General features: G+C 34.5%; 1 long non-coding RNA gene across 1 annotated transcript in view; it reads left to right on the top strand.

Annotated features, from left to right (window-relative positions):
* LOC134476743 (uncharacterized) overlaps positions 1 to 19,661 on the top strand; it is a 45,326-nt gene extending 25,665 nt beyond the window's left edge. The window contains exon 4 of the long non-coding RNA XR_010048549.1: positions 19,545 to 19,661. This is a non-coding gene — a long non-coding RNA (uncharacterized LOC134476743). The remainder of the gene's footprint in view (positions 1 to 19,544) is intronic.
* The last annotated feature ends 4,121 nt before the right edge of the window (positions 19,662 to 23,782 follow it).

Below are 23,782 nucleotides of genomic sequence, written 5' to 3'. Positions count from 1 at the left end.
TTCTACAAGAAATACAAAGAAGACCTAATGCCAACACTCCTCAAACTATTCAATGAAATTGAAAGGGAAGCAATCCTCCCTAAGTCATTCCTGGAAGCAAATATTACTCTAGCACAAAAACCTGAGAAAGACCCATCTAAAAAAGAGAAGTATAGACCAATCTCCCTAATGAACACAGAAGCAAAAATTCTCAATACAATATTGGCAAAGAGGATGCAGCAAATCATCAAGAAGATTATACACCATGACCAAGTGGGATTCATCCCAGGAATGCAGGGATGGTTCAACATACATAAATCAATAAATGTAATCCACCATATCAATAAAGCCAAAAGTAAGAATCACATGATCATTTCTATAGATGCAGAAAAAGCCTTTGATAAGGTTAAACATTCATTCATGATAAGAACTTTACAGAAAATTGGAATAGATGGTCTTTACCTCATTATAATAAAGGCCATTTATGACAAACCACAGCCAGCATCATACTAAATGGCCAAAAACTGAAAGCCTTTACTTTAAAATCAGGTGCAAGACAAGGATGTCCTTTATCACCACTCCTATTTAATATAGTACTGGAAGTACTAGCCAGAGCAATTTTGCAAGAGAGAGAAATAAAAGTGGTAAAGATAGGAAAAGAAGAAGTTAAATTATCATTGTTTGCAGATGACATGATACTCTACATAGAAGATCCCCTGAATTCCATTGAAAGACTCTTAGATATAATAAATGAATTCAGTAATGTAGCTGGATACAAAATCAATACTCAGAAATCAATAGCATTCCTATACACTAACAACAAAATCACAGAGAGGGAAATAAGAGAAACCACACTCTTCACACTAGTAAGCAGAAAGATGAAATATTTAGGAATTCCTCTTATGAAAGAAGTGAAAGACCTATAAAGGGAAAACTATAATACACTGAAAAAAAGAAATTGAAGATGATCTCAGAAAATGGAAAGACATCCCTTGCTCGTGGGTAGGAAGAATAAATATTGTAAAAATGGCCATTCTCCAAAGCTGTTATACAGATTCAATGCAATCCCAATAAAAACACCATCAATTTACCTTATAGATCTAGAGAAATCACTCCTAAAATTCATCTGGAACCAGAAGAAACCTAGAATAGCAAAGGCAATTCTAAGCAGCAAAACCAAGGCAGGAGGCATCACAATCCCTGACTTGAAGTTATACTACGAAGCAGCAGTAGTAAAATCAACATGGTACTGGAATTAAAACAGAGCCAAAGATCAATGGAATAGATTAGAGGATACAACCGCAACTACAAACACACTCAACCACCTTATATTTGATAAAGGAGCCAAGCAGGTTCACTGGAAGAATGATAGTCTCTTTAATAAATGGTGTTGGCAAAACTGGCTCTCCGTTTGCCAAAGACTAAAGCTGCCTACCACCATGTACTAAAATAAAATCTAAATGGATCAAAGATCTGAATATTAAAACAGAAACACTGAATCTATTGGAAGACAAATTGGTAAAACCCTGGAGTGTGGTTGTAGTTCTAATCTATTCCACTGATCTTCAGCTCTGTTTTGGTTCCAGTACCATGTTGACTTTACTATGGTTGCTTTGTAGTATAACTTCAAGTCAGGGATTGTGATACCTCCTGCCTTGCCTTTGCTGCTTAGAACTGTCCTTGCTATTCTAGTTTCTTCTGACTCCAGATGAATTTTAGGATTGATTTCTCAATTTTAGGATTGAGTTCTATGAGGTATGTTGATGGTAATTTTGTTGGGATTGCATTAAATCTGTACAAAAGTTTTGGCAGAATGGCCATGTTGACAATATTTTTTCTTCCTATCCATGGGTAAGGAATGTCTTTCCATTTTCTGAGATCTTCAATTTCATTCTTCAGTGTACTATAATTTTCCCTGTATAAGTCATTCACTTCTTTCATGAGAGTATTTCCTAAATATTTCATTTTTTTGGTTGCTAGTGTGAAGGGTGTGGCTTCTTTTATTTCTCTCTCTGTGACTTTGTTGTTAGCATATAGGAATGCTACTGATTTTTGAGTATTGATTTTATATCCGGCTATATTCTTGAATTTATTTATTATATCTAGGAGTCTTTATATTAGCCAGATCTTGGAAACAACCTAAGTGTCCATCAACTGAAGAATGGATAAAAAGTTGTGGTATTTTTATACAATGGAGTACTGCTCAGCTATAAAGAATGATCACATTGAGACATTTATAAATAAATGGATGCAGCTTGAGACCATACTCATAAATGAAATGAATCAAACTCACATGTATAAATACTGGATAGTTTCCCTAGTGTAAGAAATGATAAGAATACATAAAAGTATTTGGTAATCATGATTCCCAATCATATTGGTTTGAAGCCATATAAGGTTTTCACTCATTAATTGCAATCGTTTTAACCTGAGTTGTTCTTTTTTAGTATCTGTGATAGTATGAATAGCTATTTTGAAGAAAATAACACGACATCAAAGCTAGTGCTGGTTTAATATCATCTTGTTTTGAAGTCCCATCAAGCTGTTGTACATCTGTTTCCACTGGTTTTAACATGTTGTATCTTACTGTATTTTAATATATATGCAATAGTATAAACAGAATTTTTTATACACAAAGAGATAATATAGAAACGGCTGTTTGTTTTCTATTAGCTGGTTCTAAATACCCTGTAATTCTTTCATTCTCTTGAATGGCTTCACACTGTCTTGATATGCTTGATGCTATATCATACAAATTTATACTCAAATAATACAAGGAAAGAGGCACTATGGTGACTACTATTATATTAGATTATCTGGTGGTGAAACACAATGATGCTTAAATTGTTCGGTTCTGACCAGCGTTGTTCTGTTCAAATGTCCTCTTTTATCTCAATCTCCCCCCTTTTTAAAATTAATCTATTTTTTTCTCATTTTTTAATTAATGGAAAACCATATTAAAAAATAGTGGGATATATTATAGTAACTTTTTTGTTTTCCTATTCACCTGATTTGAACCCCAGTATTGCTCTCCCCATCTTGTTCTGTCTGATTACACTATATTCTATTTTGTTTGATAGCATCAATTTTGAGGGTAGAGGCAACCACTTTGAAGGCAATAAGATATACTATGATGCCCATTATGGTTTGACTATTAGATTTTTTTGAAGTCCTGTAAGGTATCCAGTGTAGGTTGTATTGGTCTTGTTCTGTACTGTTTTGATCAATTCTATTATACCTGATGATATAGGCAACTCAATTTAAAAATAGCAAGAGGCACAATGGTAACCACTTTTGATCACCTGGTATTCTATTTTTGTATCATGTGCTATGCCCATCCTTCTGTTCTAACTGACTCTGTTTTGCTTAGTCACGTTTGGTTTTATCCTCTTCAAAAAAAGTAATAAGAACCGTGGGAGTAATAAAACCCAAAAAGTCTAATTGTTATTGTAAAAAAGAGAGGAAAGTAAGGTGGACTAAGGGATATAACTGCAGGTATGTTTGAGTGTGAAGGATGGAAAACCATATTACTGAGCTTTTGTTGGATCACTGAGTGGAACTGTCTCCTATATCACTGTATGAATGGCCACTTTACATGCTTTAATTTTATAATTTGACAACTGTTTCCAAGAAGACAATATGTAACCTATTAATTAGTGATTTCTTACTGTAAATTTTTTCTTGAAATTCTGTGTTACTTGTACCCTTTTACTGCTTTGTTTTTTATGTCCTTTCTTTTTTCTCTTTAAATAAAAAAAACCACATTTTTTATTCCTTCATTGATTAATGGGCATTTCAACTGTTTCCAAAAGTTCACTATTATAAAACGTGCTTTTGCATAAACATGTATGTGCATATATTACTGTGATATGATGCGTTTATTTTTTTCCAGAAAATACCAAAAAGGGGAATATTCTGGGCAAATGCAACTTCTAGTTTTCACTTTTAGAGGAATCTCCACATAAGCTAGAAGTGATTTTTGTACTTAAAATTCATAACCATAGTTTCAAAAGCTGGTTATCAGAAGCCCTAAATTATGGTCTCATTCTGCCACTGAGCTCAGGGTGAATTTATACATGGTGAAGTGTTTTTATCTTTCTGAACTTAGTTTTGCTGAACTGTAAGACCAAAAGCAGGGACCCTTGATATTGTTATTGAATAACCTGGGAACCTCTAGTATGGCCAGGTCCATACAGTACTGTGAAAATTTCTGCAGTAAACACAAGTGTGTTTATCTACTAACCACTGTGTTCTGTTTCATTATTCATAAATTTATTATATGTTTTAATCACCATGGCAGTGGCAAAAAGGGAAATGGTAGGAAACAAGTAGATCTTAGAGTTCATTTGAATGACTCTATTTCTATAGATGCTAATACCTTTCCTACACAAAACATAATGCGACCGATATTTAGGGTGTTAATTTATATGATTTTATTATAGCCTCCAATTTGCTTTTGTCCCTCAATTATGTGTCCTTCAATTTATTCTGAAATGACTGGTCTTTAAATAAACTGTTTTAGGTAGTAACTTCACCTGAAAAATATCTCAAAATCCTTTCACCGGCCTCTACTTCCATTACATTATAAGATATCAACTTTTCGGGGCTGGGGATTTAGCTCAGCGGCATAAGCACCTGCCTTGCAAGCAGGCAGTCGTGAGTTCGATCCCTGGTACCGATAAAAAAACAAAACAAAAAAAAAAAAACAAAAAAAAAAGATATCAACTTTTCTCTGTGATTTAACAGAAATATTAAGAACTAGCTTTGACTTCTAAATGATTGGCTTTTCAGTTTTTAAAATATCATAAACTCTCTCCTGAATCAAGAGTGTATATAAACTACTCTTCTACTTTGAGAAAGCGCAGGCTTTGGTCTTTCTTTGGCTTCTTGATTCACAATGGGTTAGCCTAAATGTAACCTCTTTCAGGGATTTTGACTTTCACTCATAAATCTGATCTTGTAAACTTTCTTTACAGATTCTTACTTATTTCTTTCTTTGCACTTATCTTTTCTATTTATGTGTATTCATTTTCCTTTTTCTCAGTAATTATTATGTTTCTAGTGCTTCCCACAGTGTCTGACATGATAGCTGTGTGTGTATTTTAGACGTTTAAGGATATTTGTTGAGCAAACATCAGCATTACCACATCTGGTGCATAAGCTGTAGAACTGAGCTCTGAAATATATCTACTCACATGGAATTTGAATCCCACCAACTCAACATCAGCTGATTTTTTAGTTTCACCATGAAATAATTCAGGGGTAATTAAGATGAGCTTTCTGAAGCAAAGTTAAGAAGAAACATAAATCTCTTCATCACAGTCTTTTGCATTTTATATATCTTACCGTTTTTTTCAGATGCTAAGATGAAGAAAACATAACCATTTACACATATGCCCGAAGTGTGTATAAGCTATGCTTGTCAAGCTATCAATTTAATTTGAAAGGCATGTCTGAAAAAGAGGCATTTTGCCATTTAAATTAATTAGTTATGGAGGAAAGATTTAAAATCTTAATATAGTTCATATATTAAAATACTTTTAAGTCCAGCATATGGTAGTGTTTCACAAACTAGCATACAATCATTTTCATTTCATTACTGACCCTGACTCAGATTTTCAAACCAAGAAAGAAAAAAAAAAAAAAAGGGACATTTGGGTTGGGAATTGGAAGTCATTTTAAGAGATGTACCTGAATTTTAAAGACACAAAACACCTGATACATGAATATATTTCGGCATGGTGTTATGTGCTATAGTATTTCTCAGTTGGGGGAGTTCAGATTTGTCTTTTGAAGCTATTGCTTGCTAGATTTTAGTTAGCATGAGGAAAACTTCATTTTTAGCTCGAGGGAAGAATTTAAATCTCTTCACATATCTTCTGTTATGACATCCACTAATTCTAGAGATAATTGTGCCTTATTTAGCCATGTTGGTACAGCTCACAGGATGTGTTCCTGTGTATTCCTGCTTTCCATAGCTTCTTAGTTAAGTATCTTTTTATCAGCTAGCTACATCTGATCCCATAACTCATTTTCTTACTGTTTAACAATGGCCTCAATTCGAGGAAACTTTATATATACTTCATTGTTATCAATCAATAATAGCAAGTAACAAGTCAGGATTTTTGCAAAAATTGGTCTAAAATGTGCATTGTTTTCTCAGTTCAACTTTGAGTCCTAAACACTAAACATCTTAACTTTCACTCTCATTCGAAGAGCAAAAATAATACAGTACTTTATATTTACCACAGACAGTACTGAGCAAATACATTTCTGCTTCAGCAACTTATTTGCGAGTTACATGTGACGCTTTCCATATTTTTCACCTTTTCATAATTTATTCTAAACTACATATGCAAACAGTGCTCTAGCCTTTGAGGTAGGAAATCCGTCTGCAGGTAATATCCCGGTCCTGTCACAGCCACCCAGCTAAGTGATATTGATGGAACTTTAATGATAGAAACTAATTACAGGGTTGAGTTGTTTCTCACCATCGTATGCCACCGTGTTGTCACATTGCTTTTGGCTTCAATGCTCCCTGCCACTTGTCTCTCAAGAAAATTTGGCTTGTAATTGAAATATGTGTACGTTTAGTTCATCTGAATGTGTGTGTGTGTGTGTGTGTGTGTGTGTGTGTGTGTGTGTGTGTAAGAGAGAGAGAGAGATTTTATTTTTCTGATCCTGGCTTGTGATGACTGGCTAGATTTGTAGCTCACTTTTATTTCTCAAGTTATATCTCTCCTTTTCTAAAAGTATTTTACTGAAAGGGACATTTAAAATACTGAATTTATGTATTTTAGAACTGTTGCTGGTCCTTAATTAATAACAGTAAAGAAAAAATGTAGAATATTAAATTGTAAAATACTATGTGGAATATTTATACAAACCTACAAAGTATAGTATGTTTTCATGAATCTACATTTAAATGCAAAATATTACTATACTTCATGTAAAATTAGATAAAGTATATGTAATACGATTATCCTTAAATTTTGAATTATTTCTGAGCAGGAGTAGGAGGAAAGCTAAAAATAAAGAGAAGTAAAGAAACTTAAGAATTGGTTGTAAGCTTATAAACCAAGTATGAAAATAACTAAAATCTACGTGATGATCTTCTTAATCTTAAAATCACAGAAGTTACGGTGGAATCAATGAAAAACAGGATTAGAAAGAGGCTGTGACCATGAACTGTGAAAAGAAATGTATTTTACATTGTGGCCCAGTGTGTGCATATGGACACATACATGTGCACACATACATGACAACTATTTCAAGGAACAGTTGTCATAATATGCTATATGCTTCATTTTTCCAAATTTATGGGCTTCATTTTTTAAGATGAGTTTTACTTTCGCAGCATAATTGAACAGCTAGTTCAGTCTCCAAGCATCTCCTAACTCTGCTCTGGCACAACCTCACTCACTGCCAAAATTCTGCACCAGGGCAGAGCAAGGTGTTTGTTTTCAAGATGAATCCACATTACTTCCTCGTCATCACCCCAATCTGCAGCCCCTGTTATAATTCTCTGGGCTTTTTCTAATCTAAAATGAGTACAGAATAACTTCACTCTCCCAAAAATCCTGTGCTTTGCCTGTTCATCCCTTCATCTCCACTCATTCTGGGTAACCACTAATCTATTTATGACCTCAATAATTTTGTACTTTCCAGATGTGATATAGCAGGAATTGCGTGGTATGTCGGGGTTTCAGATTGGTTCCTTTTACTTAGTAATATGGATTCAAGTTTCCTGCATGCCTTTAATTGCTTGGTAGTTCATTTGTTTTCTCATGGTGGTTAATCGTTTCTTCCTGCTCAATTTATTTATTGTTAATTCTGTTTTCATGTCATATTTAGTGCTTAAGATTTCCAGTTCGGTCTTGATCACATCAGAAAATCATCTCTCACTACAAAATAAGACATCAGCATTAGATATTTTTGTAGGCATGCTTCATCAAATTGAAAAAGATCTAGCCTTAGTTTGTTCAGGGTTCTTACCTAAATGGGTGTTGGAATTTTTTAAATGCCTTTTTCCCGTACCTATTGATATGATTGCATAAATTTTCTTTACAATGTTGATGTGACAGTGATACTGAAATAGATAATCAACCTCCTGGACTTGAGATAAGTTCTACTTTGCCTTGTGTAACTCTTTTCACACATTATTGGATTCATATTGCTAGTATTTCGTTGAGGACTTTTACATGAATACTCTCCACGGATGTTGCTGTGTAGTTTTCTTGTATTATCTCTGTCTGTTTTTGGTGTTAGGGTAACACTGGTATCACTGGATCAGCTGGAGAGTACTCTCTCTGCTTTATCTTCTGGAATAGACCATAGATAATTTTTGTAGTGTCTTCTCTAGATATTTGTAGTGTGCACCAGTGAACCCATGTTGACTCATTCTTTTTGTCTGGAAAGCTATTAATTATTGATTCAACTTATTTAACCACTAGATATGCAAGTCTATGGTAGAGTACTTGGCTTACATATTTGAGGTCTAGGATTCATTGAAAGACAAAACAAAATACTTATCCCCCACAAAATTTTTTTAATACATGTAAACCTAGTCAGACTATTTATGCTTTTTTACAGACTAAAATGACTTAGACTAATTTAATTCCATTTTTATTAGTGCACATTTGCAATACATTCATTGTAAGAAACTGGGACATGTAGGTATCAGATATCATTACTACATGTAGGTAATGCATATTATTTACATTCTTTATGTGGGGTTGGTATATAACACCTTCATCTCTTCTCCCTGCTCCCTTCACCCCTCTGTTTCTTCTTATGTGAGTTGTGGAGCAGTGTGTCTTTCAAAAATATCCTTTCATCTAAGTTATAAAATTTTTGGCATACTTGTTCATGGTCATACTTTGTTTTTTCATGTCCTTAGAGTCTGTGGGAATAGTCTCTCCTTTTTTTTTTCTTTTTCTTTTTTATCAGTACCAGGGATCGAACTCAGGACCACACATTTGCAAGGCAGGCGTTTATGCTGCTGTGCTAAATCCCCTTCCCCTAGTCTCCCCTTTTATTATTTATATCCAGCACTTATTTCTTCTTACTTCTGAGTTAACTTGACTAGAGGTTTACTGAATTGAGTGATCTCCTGAAAGACCAACTTTATTTTTATTTTTTTTTCTGGTGAATTCTTGTTTTAAATTTTCTTAATTTCTATTTTTAAGTTTTTTTCTTTTCTTCTAATTATTTTATATATAATTTGTTCTTATTTTACTTACTCTGGAATAAAAGATTGATTTTCAGTCATTTTACTTTTGCAGTATTTATACCAATATTACAAGTTTCCATTTATTATTTCAAGTGAATATTGATATTGATGACTTCATATCTGTCATATTTGTTGCTATGCTTCACTCGTCATCCTTGGTCTTCAGTTTTATTTTTGATTTTGACACTTTTTTGTGTTTTGTAGTTTTGAGTATTTTGTTTTCATTTTCTTTCATTTCTTAGTGTATTATTTCAACATTTTTTCTCATTTTTAGCAGTTGTCCTAGAATTTACAATATACAACTAAAATTAAGCTACTTTCAAATAATACTACACTGTTTAGTGGATTATGCAAATACTATAAAATAACATTCTAAATTATTTACTGAGGTCCTTTTTATTTTTGCTGTCACTGCTTTGCCCAGTACATAAGCACACACGGCCATATCTAGATACAAAAGCATACCCAGGTAAACTCCAATTTACTGTTGTTACTTTCAATGTGCTGTAGAATGAAAAAAAAAATCAAAGTTTTTTTTTCCCTTTGCTTATTGATTCTCTGCTGTTCTTCTTTATGTATGTGTACTTATAAATTTCTGATCTATGTATCCCTTTATTTTGCCTGTGGAATTTTAACATATATTGAAAGTTATATGTACTGGCAACAAATTCTTTCAGTGTTTTTCCTGAAAAAGTCATTTATTTTTCCTTTACATTTGAAAGATCATTTAGCAGGGTACACAGAATTCCAGTTCAATGGTTCTTCCTTTTTTCTCAAAACCTTTTTTTTTTTTTTTTTGTCTTTTTCATTTTTACCGGTACCAGGGATCGAACTCACGACCGCCTGCTTGCAAGGCAGGTGCTTATGCCGCTGAGCTAAATCCCCAGCCCCTCAACCTTGTTTGTTTATTTATTTATTTATTTATTTATCTTTTTCCTTTTTTACCGGTACCAAGGATTGAACCCACAACTGTCTGCTTGCAAGGCAGGCACTTTTACTGCTGAGCTAAATCCCCAGCCTTCAAAACTTGAAATACTTCACCACTCACACTCGTGACTTGCATGGTTTCTGAGTTTCTCTTGTCTGAAACTCAGGGAAGTAGGAGATTACTCTCCCCCTCTGTCTTCTTTCCAGTTGTGGTGTCTTGGCATTCTGTAACTTGACTATTACGTGTCTATGTGTAAGTTTTGTTTTCACTTACTTATGCTTCCTACTTGAGTTTTTGGAGCTCATCTCATGTGTCGCTTTGTATCAGACATTAATTTGTGGGAAATTCTGTCATTTTTTCATTTAAATATTGTTGCCCTTTCCTTTACTATTTATTTTTTGTATTTTTATTCAATGTATTTATATCCACGTAATTGTTTTACAGTTTTTAATGTTCTGTTGATTTTTTAACAGTATTTTCTCTTCTTTTCCCTCTTGGAAGTTTGTATTGCCATTTTCAAGCTCACCTTCTTTCCGAGCTGGGTGTGTCTACCAAAGGAGTTGACCAAAGTGGTTCAATTATATCACAGTGTATTTTTTAAGTTTTAGCATTTCTTTTTATAGAGTTCCTAGAATATGTACCTCTCTGTGTTCATCGCCATTTGTTCTTGCATGTTGGCCACTTTTGCCACTAAAATGTCAGCATATTAACGACAGCTTTCTAACTCCCCAGTCTGATAATTCTAGCATCACCACCATATCTCACAGTGCTTGTGATGTTTGCTTGGTCTGTTCAGTCTGTGCTTCTTATTTTGAAGTGTATGTGTTTTTTAAAAAATCATGATGTACTGCGTCAAATGAACTACAGGAAAAAAGCATTTAATAATCTTATAGTCCAATGTGGGGAGAAGAGAAGCTTTCTGTCACTCTTTGATTAGGTCTAAGTCTTTGGTGGAATGTTGTCTCTGAAAACTTTCCAGTGTGACACTTTCTGAATGAATAGAGATGTTTACTCCTCTGTGCTGCAAACTGAGAAGCAACCAACTTTGCTGTGGCCTTCAAATACAGCCTGTCAAATCACCCTTTTCACAGAAGACATACCACTTAGAAAGTAGGATATATTGTATAGACTGGGATATATTTCCAGGAAAATTTTCTTAATAACTATACAGTAACATTTGAATTCAACTTGAGGCTCATTGTATTTGTTTTGGGGTACATCAATAATTTTAGGGAGTCGTCGCAGTTGACACCCATTATACCTGATCAGCATAGAAGTTCCTGATATCCAGGAAACTGGAGTGGTACAGACATCCGGTTCCCACCAGCTCTTCCTCTCCACTTCACTATCAGCAAAGCCAGCACTGCCAATGGCATGGCAGCTACTGCGCAAAACTGGAATTCTTTGAGGAGCAGAAGGCAGAGGAGGAGATGTGAAAATGTGAGTTCAGTGCACAGGGCAGGGAACATTGCCTGCACACCCAGCCATAGTTAGGGTGACCACTTTTCAGTTTGCCTGTAGCTGAGGCATTTCTAGGGTTAAACTTGGTGGGGGCACATGGAACATGTTGGCCATTCTAGATTTGTCTACAAAGATACATAAAACTGTCAAGAATATCTCACTTGGCTTTGAGAAACTTTTATTATAAAACTTTCCTATTTTTGAGTTTGTCAAAACAGATAAAATGACAAACAGAATTTGGGTATCAGCTGGGGATGGGATGGTGGCAAACACCTGTAATCCAAGCATTCCGGAGACTGAGGCAGGAGGGTGGCTGAGTTCGAAGTCAGTCTGGGCTACAAAGTTAAAGGCCAGCCAGAGCTCCCTAGAGAGACCCTGCCAGCAATCAGTCCATTATGTGAGTATCTATTTGGGGACTTCATATTGGCACTTTGGTGGCTTTTCTATCTTAGTATCAAAGCTGTTTTGTCATGACTGGTGTAGCTTTGTGAAAGTCCTGGGATTGGGGAGGGTTGGAGCTCTAATTTTGTTCCTTTATCAAAGTTGTCTAGACTATTCTGAGCCTTTTGTGTTTCTACAGAAATGTAAGAATGAAAATGTTAATTTTTATGAAAATGATGCTGGCATTTTGATAAAGGATTGTGTTTTCTGATTATTATTTTTCTTCTCATTTTTGGTTTTATTCTTTTATTTTTAATTTATTAAGGAAAGATAGGCTATTTTGTGACTTTCTTCTTTTCTTTTCTTTTTTTTTTTGACTTTCTTCTTTTCTAATAAATGCATAACACAAAAACAAATGAACAAACAGAATCAGGTGTGTAAACAGTTAAAATAAATTAGTTTAGATTATGGCTCTCACCATAGAAGCTAATTGCTCCAAACTCAAAGGGAATGGGCATTTGGGTAAAATAGAAGTAAACGGAGTCGAGGGCACTCTACATTCTTAAAACAAGGGAAACTTTTATTACCTTCCTAAGGTACAGTGGGACAGTGGGCCGGAAAAGCACTGCAGGTCTCAGGACTGAGAAAAAAGGCAGAAGGAGTTAAGTTAAAGATAAACAAAGTCGACTCTGAAAGGCAGATCTGTTCTTCACTCTGATGCAGTAAGGAAAATCTCTGCAGGAATCACATTTGCCACACTTTCACCTCTACAACCCAAGTACCCCTTTTCTTATTCACCCCAGCAATCCCAGGTCTGGAGAACCCACTCAAAGTTAGATTATTAACAATCACTGGAAACCTCTGAGGTTTGCTGGTATAGAAAAGAGAACTAAAGTCTTTCTCTTACCGAGTTTATAATTGTGTATGTGTGTGTTCAGTGCATAAAGTTAATTGGCTCTACAATGTATTAGAGAGGATGAACGCTTTAGAGAATGAGAGAAAGCAGGGAAAGAGGGCTGGAGAAAAGAATATGTCATGCCACAAAGGTCTCATTGATGAGGTGAAGTATAGAAAAAGCATAAGCAGAGATGTTTTACAAATCGAGGCATACCCACTAGACATTATTTTGGAGGCTTAATTTTGTACCATCAGTGCATCCATGAAAAGCTTTGCTTTTAACTAAGCAATTAAGAAAGGAAGGAAACTAAATGCAGTTAAAAATGTTAGAGATAAACAGAAAGAGGATCAAGCCTTCCTATGCTTGTGAATCTGTTACTGACATTTCATTTTGTTTTAATTTATTTGTTTGGAACTTATCATAGAAATACTTAAATCTGCATCTTGCTTTCACCCTCAGGCACTCTATGTTGTAAAGAAACCAGAAATGAGAGTTGATCTTGATGCAATTTATCTCTTTCTTTTGTTTCTGCAGAAAAAAAGGTATCTTTCAAGGCATGTTACTGGAGCTGGCAGTCCCAGACATTAAATTGCGTTAGACATAAAAGTCTTTTTCGAAAATAACTTGTTTAAACATTCTGTAACTGTTGCAGGAAATTTATCTATTAGTGACTTCAGTAGTTTTTGTATGATCAGCTCCTGATTTTCCTATACATCTCTAAACCACCAAAATATTGTATTTTAATCTTAATGCTAGCATCTCTTATTTTTCAGACATGTAATGCTATAATAATACAAATGTTCTTATTTCAAATAATACAAATGTTCTTATTGAGCAAGAGAGAGACTCCAAATACTTCCTGGAAATTAAGGTGGAGTTTTATTTTACTGAATGTAATAGATACTAACATTTACTACAGTATCTGTGGCACAAGTCTTCCGTTATCTGAAACAAAGCAGCATTTTAAGAACATGTAGAGCCATAGCTTTGCTTAAAGTTTTTTGTTTAAGGATTCCCCAAGCAGATCAGGAAAGTAAGGACACTAGTCTGGTATTGTATCACAGACATCCATGTGACATATTTTGTAAGAAAAATTTAAATTATTTTACTGTAGTTGAAACACCAATGGTTAATTAATATGCAACCAACAAATAAAGTATATTGACTATGGAATATTCTGATTTATGGAAAGTAAAAAGAAAAATCATTGGGCCTACTTCCTTAGGAGCATCAGTACATCAAATAATACAGGGCTTGATATGATAAAGCAAGGAACTGATGAACGAGAAGGGACCCTGGACTTGAGGTCAGGAAACCTCGGTCCACCCTCTGTGACCAAGCCTCTGTCGCCCTCTAAAATAAGGTGCTAAGCAAAAGCTTTTCTCACAGACCTGTTCCATAATAAATTTTATAATAATAATAAAAGCTAACTTCATCACAGTGTTTCCCTCATGCCTGATCTTATTTGCAGGTTTATTGTGTCTAAGTCACCATTGCTCGTTAGCAGAGGTAGCTGTGATAGTATTATAGAGATGAGAAAATCAGAGAAATCCATAACTTTCCCTGGGTCCCAGGGTTAGCTTTGAGGCCACACTCTCCAGTTGATTGCAAAGCTTGTCTTCTTCCACCCCAAAGATGTTCTAATTTTATAAATTTTTAAAACACATTCTGCAAATGTAACTGACATGCAATGGGGAATTAAATTATTCAACAGCAACTGAGATATAACACTCAGTGGTATTATACAGAGCACTTCATGAAATTGTCCAAATGAGACCAGTTAGAAATTTTCCCCAGCTGATTAAGAAATAGTCCTAGCCCGACAGCAATATGAACAGAGACAGAAGAAAGAAAGAAAGAAAGAAAGAAAGAAAGAAAGAAAGAAAGAAAGAAAGAATAAAAGAAAGAGGAAAAAACATCTCATCCAAAGCTATATACGTCACTGCATCTTCTACCTCTATTAAACCCTAATTTAGCTCCCCAACTGCCAACAGAATACCTAGAGAAAAATTTTTTAAAAGACCAATACTATCAGTTAGAAATACTCTGAAATAGAATTGCCCACAAGGAACTACTGAATTGGGGCACCCAAAAAGCATCATTGGTGGACATGGACAGTCACTTGAATAATAACTTCTGCTCTTCACAGAAGAGAAAGGAAATTCTTATATGCTACTTGACCATGTTTATGATTAATGACGCATTCAGGGGACACTACAGGGTATACACTAAGACCTTTTTACTGCATTTTTCTCATCTTTGAAAAAACTTAATTAAACATCCCTGTAAGAAAATGGCGTGATATTTATAAAGAAACCAACAGTATAAGGAGACCAGAAAAGAAAGAAAGGGGAGTGACTTAGAGAGCTTTTTTTAAGATGGGCTTTGGGCTCCACTCAGCAAACACTGAAGGGACCAGAGTAGCAGCTACACTAAGTTCTTTGTCTGTCCCTGTGTCTGCCTCTTTTCCTCTCTGTCTGTCTGTCTGTCTGTCTGTCTGTCTGTCTCTGGCTTGTGGGACTTAATGAAAACAGTAGAAGTTCAGAGTAGGAATCTCTAACGAAGTTTGATAGTAGAGGTAGATTTTTTTGGAGGTGGGACCCAGCTTCTTCACACTGAGCTACATCACCAATCCCTTGTAAAACTTTTAAAATATTCAGAAAGTCTTGCTAAGTTGATAGACTGTGCTTGCAGTTTCTGTTCTGTTTTATGCTCCTGGCATGTTGAGAATTGCAGGCAAGTGCCACTATGGGGGGGGATTCTTTTAAGAAAAAATTAAAACGTTTTATAATAAAATAAAGGGGCAAGCATAAGTAACACACTATGTTGCACAATTTTAAAAGTGGTCATTCAGGGTAAAAGACATAAACAAAAAATTCTTTCACAGAACTCTTAAGTGAATTAAAAGAAAATAGTATCAGTGAATCAATTAGCACATATAGCAAAATATATTTGAAATAAGGTAATAATTTGGGGAATTATTTGATCTTCTCCTTCTCTCCTTGGCATTTATGTATCTTATCATTGGTTCTCTTTCTCTCTCTCCCTGTCTTTCTCTCTCTCTTCCCCCTCTCTCTCATATGATATAAGAAAACTCATGACATTTAAACTTTTGTGCTTGTTCTATTTCACTTAAGCTTATGTTTTCATGTTGTATCCATTTATCTACAATTTCAAATTTATCTATCTTTACAGCAGAGTAGTAGTCCATTACATTGAACCATATTTTTCTCTTCCATTCATTTGTTGATGGGCATACGTGTGGCTTCTAAGATCTAAATATTGTAAATCATGCTCATGTAAACGTGGTTATGTGTATGTCTTTGTAGTGTGATGATTTTAAGCCCTTTGGGAAGATAACTAATAGGAGGACCCATGGGTTAAGTGGACTTTCCATTTTCAGTTTTTTGAGGAATCCCCACACTGGATTTTATAGTTTTTGCACTACTCTACATTACTACTAAAAATGGAAGAATTCCATGTTCCTCACTTATGCACAAGCATTCATGATAGCTATTTGCTGATAGTTGATCTTCCTGGGGTGGTATCTCAATTATAGTTTTAATTTCCATTTCTTTAATGGCCAGTGACGTTGAACATTTTAAAGTATTTATTTGCCATTTGTACTTCTTCTGTGAAGTGTCTATTCATTTCTGTTGCCCAGTTTTTGATTGGGTCTTTTGTTTTGAGGAATCTATTCTTTTTTGAGTTCTTTATATTTCTACATTTTAACACTCTGTCCAAGGAATACAAGGGAATTTTTTTAGACTATTTTTAGACTACCTTCATTCACTCTGTGGGTTGTTTCCTTTGCTGTGCAAAAGACCTCAATTTGCTGTGATCCCATTTGTTGATTCTGGGTATTACTTTCATGTGTCTGTGCCATGGTGGTTCCATTCAGAAAGTCCTGGCTTGTGTCCATGCCTTCCAGTGCTGGACCGGTTGTACCTTCCAGCAAATTAAGTGTTTCTGTTTTAACGCTGAGATCTTTGGCTAATTTTAATTTTAGTTTAATGCATAGTGAGATACATGGGTCTAGACTCAGTCTTCTGCACATGGACGTTCTCTTTTGCTAGTACTATTTATTAAAGAGCCTGTCTTCCCTCCACTGTATTATTCTGACACTTTTGTCAAACAGCAAATAGCTGGATGTGGTAGTGGTTGTTTTATTCTGTTCCATTTAGCCACATACCTTTTGTGCCAGTGCCATGCTGTTTTAATCACTGGGGCTTTATAGTATAACTACTAGTCTGGGACTGTGTTGTCATCTATTTTGCATTTGTTACCAAAGATAGCTTTAGCTATTCTAAGTCTCCTGATTCCATAAAAATTGTGGGTTTTTTTTTCTGTACCTCTGTGAGAAATGCTATTGGTATTTTGATTGAGATTACATTAAATCTGTGTGCCAGTTTTGGAAATATAGCCATTTTGTATATGTTGCTAATTCCTACTTAGTAGGAACATGGGATATGTCTCCATTTTCTGATGACTTTCTTAATTTTTTTTTCTGTATAATGTAATTTTTTTCTTTAGGCTTTCATGTCCTTGGTTGAGTTAATTTCTATGTATTTATTTTTTTATGCTATCACAAATGGTATTGTTTTCTTAATTTCTTTTTCAAAGTTTTTTTTTTTTTTTTTTTTTTTTTTTTTTGGTACCAGGGATCGAACTCACAACCCCACACTTGCCAGGCAAGAGCAATAAATTCATTATGAGTTTACAGGTGGTGGAGTTTTTAAATTCTTGTAAGTATAAAATCATGTAACCTGAAAATAATGATACTTTGTCTTTTTTCTTTATATACCCTTTTATTCTTTCTCTTGCTTGATTGCTCTAGCTAATATTTTGAGGTTTGAGTTGAACAGGCATGGTAGTAATAGACATCCCTGTCTTGCTCCTAATCTTAGGAGTAGAAGACTTTCAGCTTTTTCTCATTTAATATGATGTTGGTAATAGACTACATATAGGGCTTTTCTCAGATAAGATCTATCGATTCCCCATGCAGTAAATTTTTGTGATCTTTTGTTAGTTTAAAGATGATCATTTTTCCAACTTGTTTGCCTATTAACACGCTCTCATTGATGCTGTTGGCTGAAGTGTTTGGTGCAAACTATAAGCTATTTTGTTTGGGCACTTATGCCAACTTTGGAAAGTTCAAAGATGTTTAATTTTGATCTGTGACTAATAACATAAAGCCATGTTGCACAGTTAAAAAGAGGGATTCTAAAAGATCATTGGCAACTTAATGAAATTTAATGACTGCTTGGCCAACTTTAACCTTTTTAATTTTGTGTGTACATAATGATAGTTGCTTACATACAATTTTGTACACTTATTAAGACCTCAGAACACAAAAGTTATTTTATGTATCAGAAGTCATTATAAATGTATGACAGATTTTTAAAAATTTTTACCTTTTATTGAAAAGCTAAAAGTAATTAAAAAGAAGCTGATACACTAAATACGTAATTATTTGTGACTATATATCATTAAAGTTAGCTCTTGTGATACATTTTGAAAAATTACAACTATTCCTTGTTAGTTTGAATGTAACATCAACTTTTAGACATATACAGGTAAATGCTGAGGAGGCAAAGTTTTATATGTAGTTTTCTGTCTATCTATCTATCTATCTATTTATCTATCTATCATCTATCTACCCATCTATCTCCATCCATACCAGATAGATTAGAAATGCATATTTGAAAGCAAACTTCTCATGGCAAGTAGTTTCTGGATGGAATTTCATAAAATTTTATAGCTTTCCTGTGACTGAAACATGTACTTCAACCAAAAGCTTCACAGAATATAAATGAACAATATATACACATTTAGAGCAGGAAGGGTGGCCTGTGTCCTGTGAAACTAGTAGGCAGCTGATCATTTATGCTCTGTGCTTTCATTTTTAACTAATTAATTTATTTATAGTCAAGGTCTTGCTACGTAGTGCAGGTTGTCCTTGAACTTCACTTACATAACTCAAGCTGTCCTTGAACTCATGGTGCTTCTCCAGCCTCAGCCTCCCAAATGCTGGAATTACAGTCATGTAACATCATGCCTAACTGTTTTTTGGTATTAAAAAATGTAATTTGAGGACAATCAAGAGTAATTGATATCCAACAACAAAATAATATGTGTCATTTAATTTTCATGTAATTCATATGTGAAATAATGTGTATTCAAAAGTAAATGATTATCTACAATAAATTTTCATCACCAATGTCTCAACATGCATGCACATGTAATGCTTTTGTAACAATAAATATTCTTAAAATTAAAAATAATTCAGCTGAAAGACTAAATTAATTTTAAAAATATAGTTAAGGCCTTGGGGATCTAAACCTTTGATTTTATTTCCCCGTCAGACTATTCTAATCTCTACTGTGATCTCTAAAAGCTATGTTACCTGAACTTTTAAAGATGGTAGGACAGCAGTTTAAAGGTTATTCATCATCAAAAGTTGGAAAAAGCATTTCCTGTGGGATTGGACCAACTTTTCTGCTTAAGTTCTTATTATATACTCACCTGATGGAAACAAAATAGCAAGAAATTAATGTACAAGAATTTTCCTCACTTGTGCAGGTGCCACATTTTGTATGTTTATCTAATTGTGAATATCTCATAATATCGCTCTATTTATATTACTGACCTGTGATCTTTTTCAGTGGTTTAAAAGCCTGAAGAGCATAAGATCTGCAGGGTGGGACAGATTCTGTATTTTTAGTCCACATAACGGCCTGGGTTAATGAAGAATCAAACTTCCTTTCTATGGCAAGATCAAAAGGATTGTCTCACCTAAGTATTGGTGTATTTTTAAAAATCCAAGTGGCCAGTCCAAAAATCATCCTTTTGTTGTAGCAATACTTTAGATGAGAAATGTTGCCCTTAAATGCATTTCATATTCATTGATTTCAGTTTTGTTTGTTTATACTATGCACATTTCTGAAAGATATTTAGTAGATCAAGGACTCTTGCTTCTATTGTTACAGACTTGTGGTGTTTTCTCTATAATTTTCATTGTAGAGCATTGATATGGGAAGGGTTTTCTTCACATCAGGTTTTTATTTTCCACATAGCTACAGATTACAAATAATTCATGTCACCTTGATTTCTGAAGAACTCATCAGTATCTATTTGTGACTAATGATTTTCTAACTGTTGTTCAATTATATTATCAGCAAATTATTTTTTAATGTTATAGAATTGAACACTTATTATTTAAATATAGAGGACCATTTAAAAACCATGAATATATGTAAGTGTGATTATCCTGGAAAGAGTAAAACCAATGTAAATTTAGAGGAAATAAGCATTCAGTACATTTTAGGGATCAAATATAAAAACCAGCAAGAGGCTGGAAAGAGACACCTACCAAATAAATCTATGCTTATTGTGATACTAGAAAAGCTATAATTTTATATAGTCTTTAGAAGTAAAATATTGAAAGGATCAGAAGCAGTATCTAATTAATACATTACCTTGTAACTCTCCTCAAGGTATGCATTATGCTTTCTCTAGAACTGCTTTCTTCTCTACGGATTCTTCAAATTGCTGAAGCTTAAAAAGCAAATCTACTTTTGATCACATATATTTATTAGAAGCAATTGGTCACTGAAAACACTGGTAGGTTGGTTGATTCCAATGTGTCTAGGTTTTGCAGGTAATTAAACACAGATGAGAACTGATTACAGTTAGGATTTTTAGAACTTTTCCTTAAGCTTTGAAATATTACATAGATGTAAGGAAGTGTGGTTCTTAGAATCTATACACAAATGAATGAAATTCTTTTTGCTCCCAAACATGCTGTAGATCATTATGATATGGAAAATTTGTGTTTACGAGTCCTCTCCCACTCTGAGAATTCATCAACCATGTAACAGCTCCATTTCAGCTCAGACCAGTCCCGTGATATGGTTGCAGATTTTTTGCTTCAAATTTCTTTTAATTTAATGTTTATTGAATACCATTGCCTTAGTTTTATCCTCTCAAGCCATGATGATTGAAATTTTCATGATATAAGCTCAAAGTTCAAAAGGTATCATAGTCCAAGATACCTATAGTATCCTAAGAGTGAAAAATGACAGATGTCAGAGTGTGATTTCTGAAGAACAAGCAGAGATGCTTAGAGTTCTTCAAAATCCACTTCATATGCAGAATTGAGAAGCCAGAGTTAGGGTACCTCATTGTAACTGTGTATATAGCATTGTGTTTTGTTGTCGGTGAGTTTAAGGGGCAATTGCTTAAATCTTTTTTTTTTTTTTTTTTTGAGACAGGGTCTTACTAAGTTGCCCTGCCTACAATATAATTTTCAATCTCTACCTCAGTCTCCTGAGTAGCTGTGATTGTAGGACTGCACAAAAACACTGGGCTCCAGCTTATCGTTGTCAGAAAATTTTCTCTCTTTTCCTGGCATTTTTCAAATACAATCTGTAGAATCTTTTAGATTCTGTTTTAAAAACCTTATGCTATTATTGTAAAGAAGCCAAAAGATGACTCTTTGTGATATCCACATCTTGTTTTCCGTGCCCTTGTGTGATCTTTCTCTATTTGGTATCCTTCATGTAATGATGCATGTCTAGTGAATGGACAGAGGCAAAAGGATGTCGCTTCTCAGATTGGATTTTAAAATATCCTGGCTTCTGTCTTTGGAGTTCTCTCATTTGCTTCTTACATCTAAGGGAATCCAGTTTCCAGGAACTTTTTTTCCAGAGGAGAGGCTCACACATCAAGAAATTGTGGGAAACTGGGCCGGGGATTTAGTTCAGAAGCATAAATGCCTGCCTGGCAACTGAGAGGTCCTGAGTTTGATTCCTGGTACCAAAAAAAAAAAAAAAAAAAAAAAAAAAGAGTTGTAGGAAACCTTTAACCATTAAGGAACTGAGCCCTTCAGTGCAACGATCTGGGAGGGATTTAATTCTGCCCAGAGTACATAGAGGAAGTCGGAAAAACACCCTCCACGGGCCACTCTTCAGGCAAGAACACAGCCTTAGCTAACAGCTCACTGCAATCTTGGGCGGTGGGGGTGACACTTTCCCCAAGTTCCCTGCATCTTCTATTTCTACTTTGAGCAGCATACTCAGCTGTGAAACTCACCATTGCATGATTCTGTTGATGACTGTAGTGCTCCCAATGTCTAGTCACCTTCCACAAACCCTGCCTGCAAGCTCATGGGACCTTTGGGAGAACTTTATGATATGAGCCATAAGAATACACATGCTAGAAAAAAATATGATACGGTCATAAAGAAATTTTCAGACATGATTTTGGTAAGAATTCAGAAAAACTTAAAAGAGGAAACCTGTAAAGTTTCACCTTCTTAGAAAATACTTCACATAAGAATTATATGTATCTAAAAGTGTGGATAGTAAATGACTATCTCAGTCCATTCCTGATACTATAACAAAATACCTCAGACTGAGTAACTTATACATAAAAGAAACTTCTTTTCCATAATCATTGAGTCTAGGAAGCCCAAGATCAAGGTACCATAAGATTCAGTGTTCAGTGAGGGTTTTTTGCTTCATAAATGTTGTCATGTTGCTATGCCTCAGGTAGCAGAAGAAGATTCACTGTACCTGTTATCTCTTCCATAAGAGTACTAATACCATTCATTAGGGCAGGATCCTTGAGATTCAAGAATTTCCCAAAGATTCCATTTGTTAATACAATCATAAGGAGAACTAGTTTAACATGAATTTGAAAGAACACAGATAACCAGGCTATCGCAAAGCAACTGTGGAGGGATCTCAGTCAGAAAGGAAGAACATGCTACTGAAACTGGAAGAGAAGCAAACTTCAATTTGCATAGAGCTCTGGAATTGTTTCTGTTCTAGTGACTTTTGGAAAGTAGAATTTGTGAGCAATGAAATTGGTTATTTAACTGAGATTTGTAAGCAAAGGGTTGAATGAGAGGCTTAGCTCCTCGTGATTGCTTAGAGTGAAATGTTGGAAAAGAAAAGAGAATTACAGAAAAGCTTGCTGAACAAAAGTGAACCAGTAGTTAAAGATTCCAAAATTACCAAGCTGCCCAAATCACAAAGATTTACAAAATAAGAAAGAGCATTTGGAAGACAATGCCAAGAGTATAGTGGATTGATTCATAAAATTAAGATGAAATCTCAGGCTTAACAATCTCCAAAAATACTAGGATTCTATCAACCAAAATACTATCACTTGGAAGTCTCTTCAAGAAATCATTGTCTGAGCCAGTATCTTGAGGTATTTCCCATGTATTTTTCACAAGTTGTATCTAAGTTGGAGATCTTGTTTTAAGCTCTGTGATTCATTTTGATTTGATTTTTGTACAAGATATAGAGGATTAATTTTCAGTCCTCCATATGTGGAAATCTATCATTGTTTGTAAGGCTGTCTTTTCTCCAATGTATGTTTTTAACAACTTTTTCAATTATCAGATGGTTGTAGTTGCATGGGTTTGTTTTTGAGCTCTCTGTTCCATTCAGTGGTCTCTGTGACTATTGTACCTGTACCATTTTTGTTTTGTTGCTATGGCTCTGTAGTATATTTTGAAAAGTAGCTCTATGATTTATGATTTTTAAATGTACTGTTAATTTTTTCTGTAAGAATTTTTTTTGAGGTGTCTTGCATCTATCCTCCATTGACATGTATTGACTTACAGCTTTCTCTTTGTTGTGTCTTTATCAGGATTTGGAATCAGGCCGAATCTGGCGCTAGGCAATAATTTCCTGAAGAGGACTCCAGTAGCTCATGAAATAAAAGCAAGAATTGACATGCAAAACTGCAAGAAATTAAAAATCCCTGCAAGGCAAAGGAAAATAATTAACAGAGCAAAGAGACAGCCCACATATGCCAGACATTCGTATAACAGAGAATTTTCAGATTCCATAAAGAACTCAAAAAACTTTACAAAAAAGAAAAATAATTC

This window comes from Cavia porcellus, unplaced genomic scaffold (genome assembly GCF_034190915.1).
Source record: "Cavia porcellus strain 051 isolate PalLab524CR breed Dunkin Hartley unplaced genomic scaffold, mCavPor4.1 scaffold_7, whole genome shotgun sequence".
In the NCBI taxonomy this organism is placed as follows: Eukaryota; Metazoa; Chordata; class Mammalia; order Rodentia; family Caviidae; genus Cavia; species Cavia porcellus.
The sequence above is the reverse complement of the archived record's forward strand: the minus strand, read 5'-3'. Positions and strand labels throughout refer to the sequence as shown.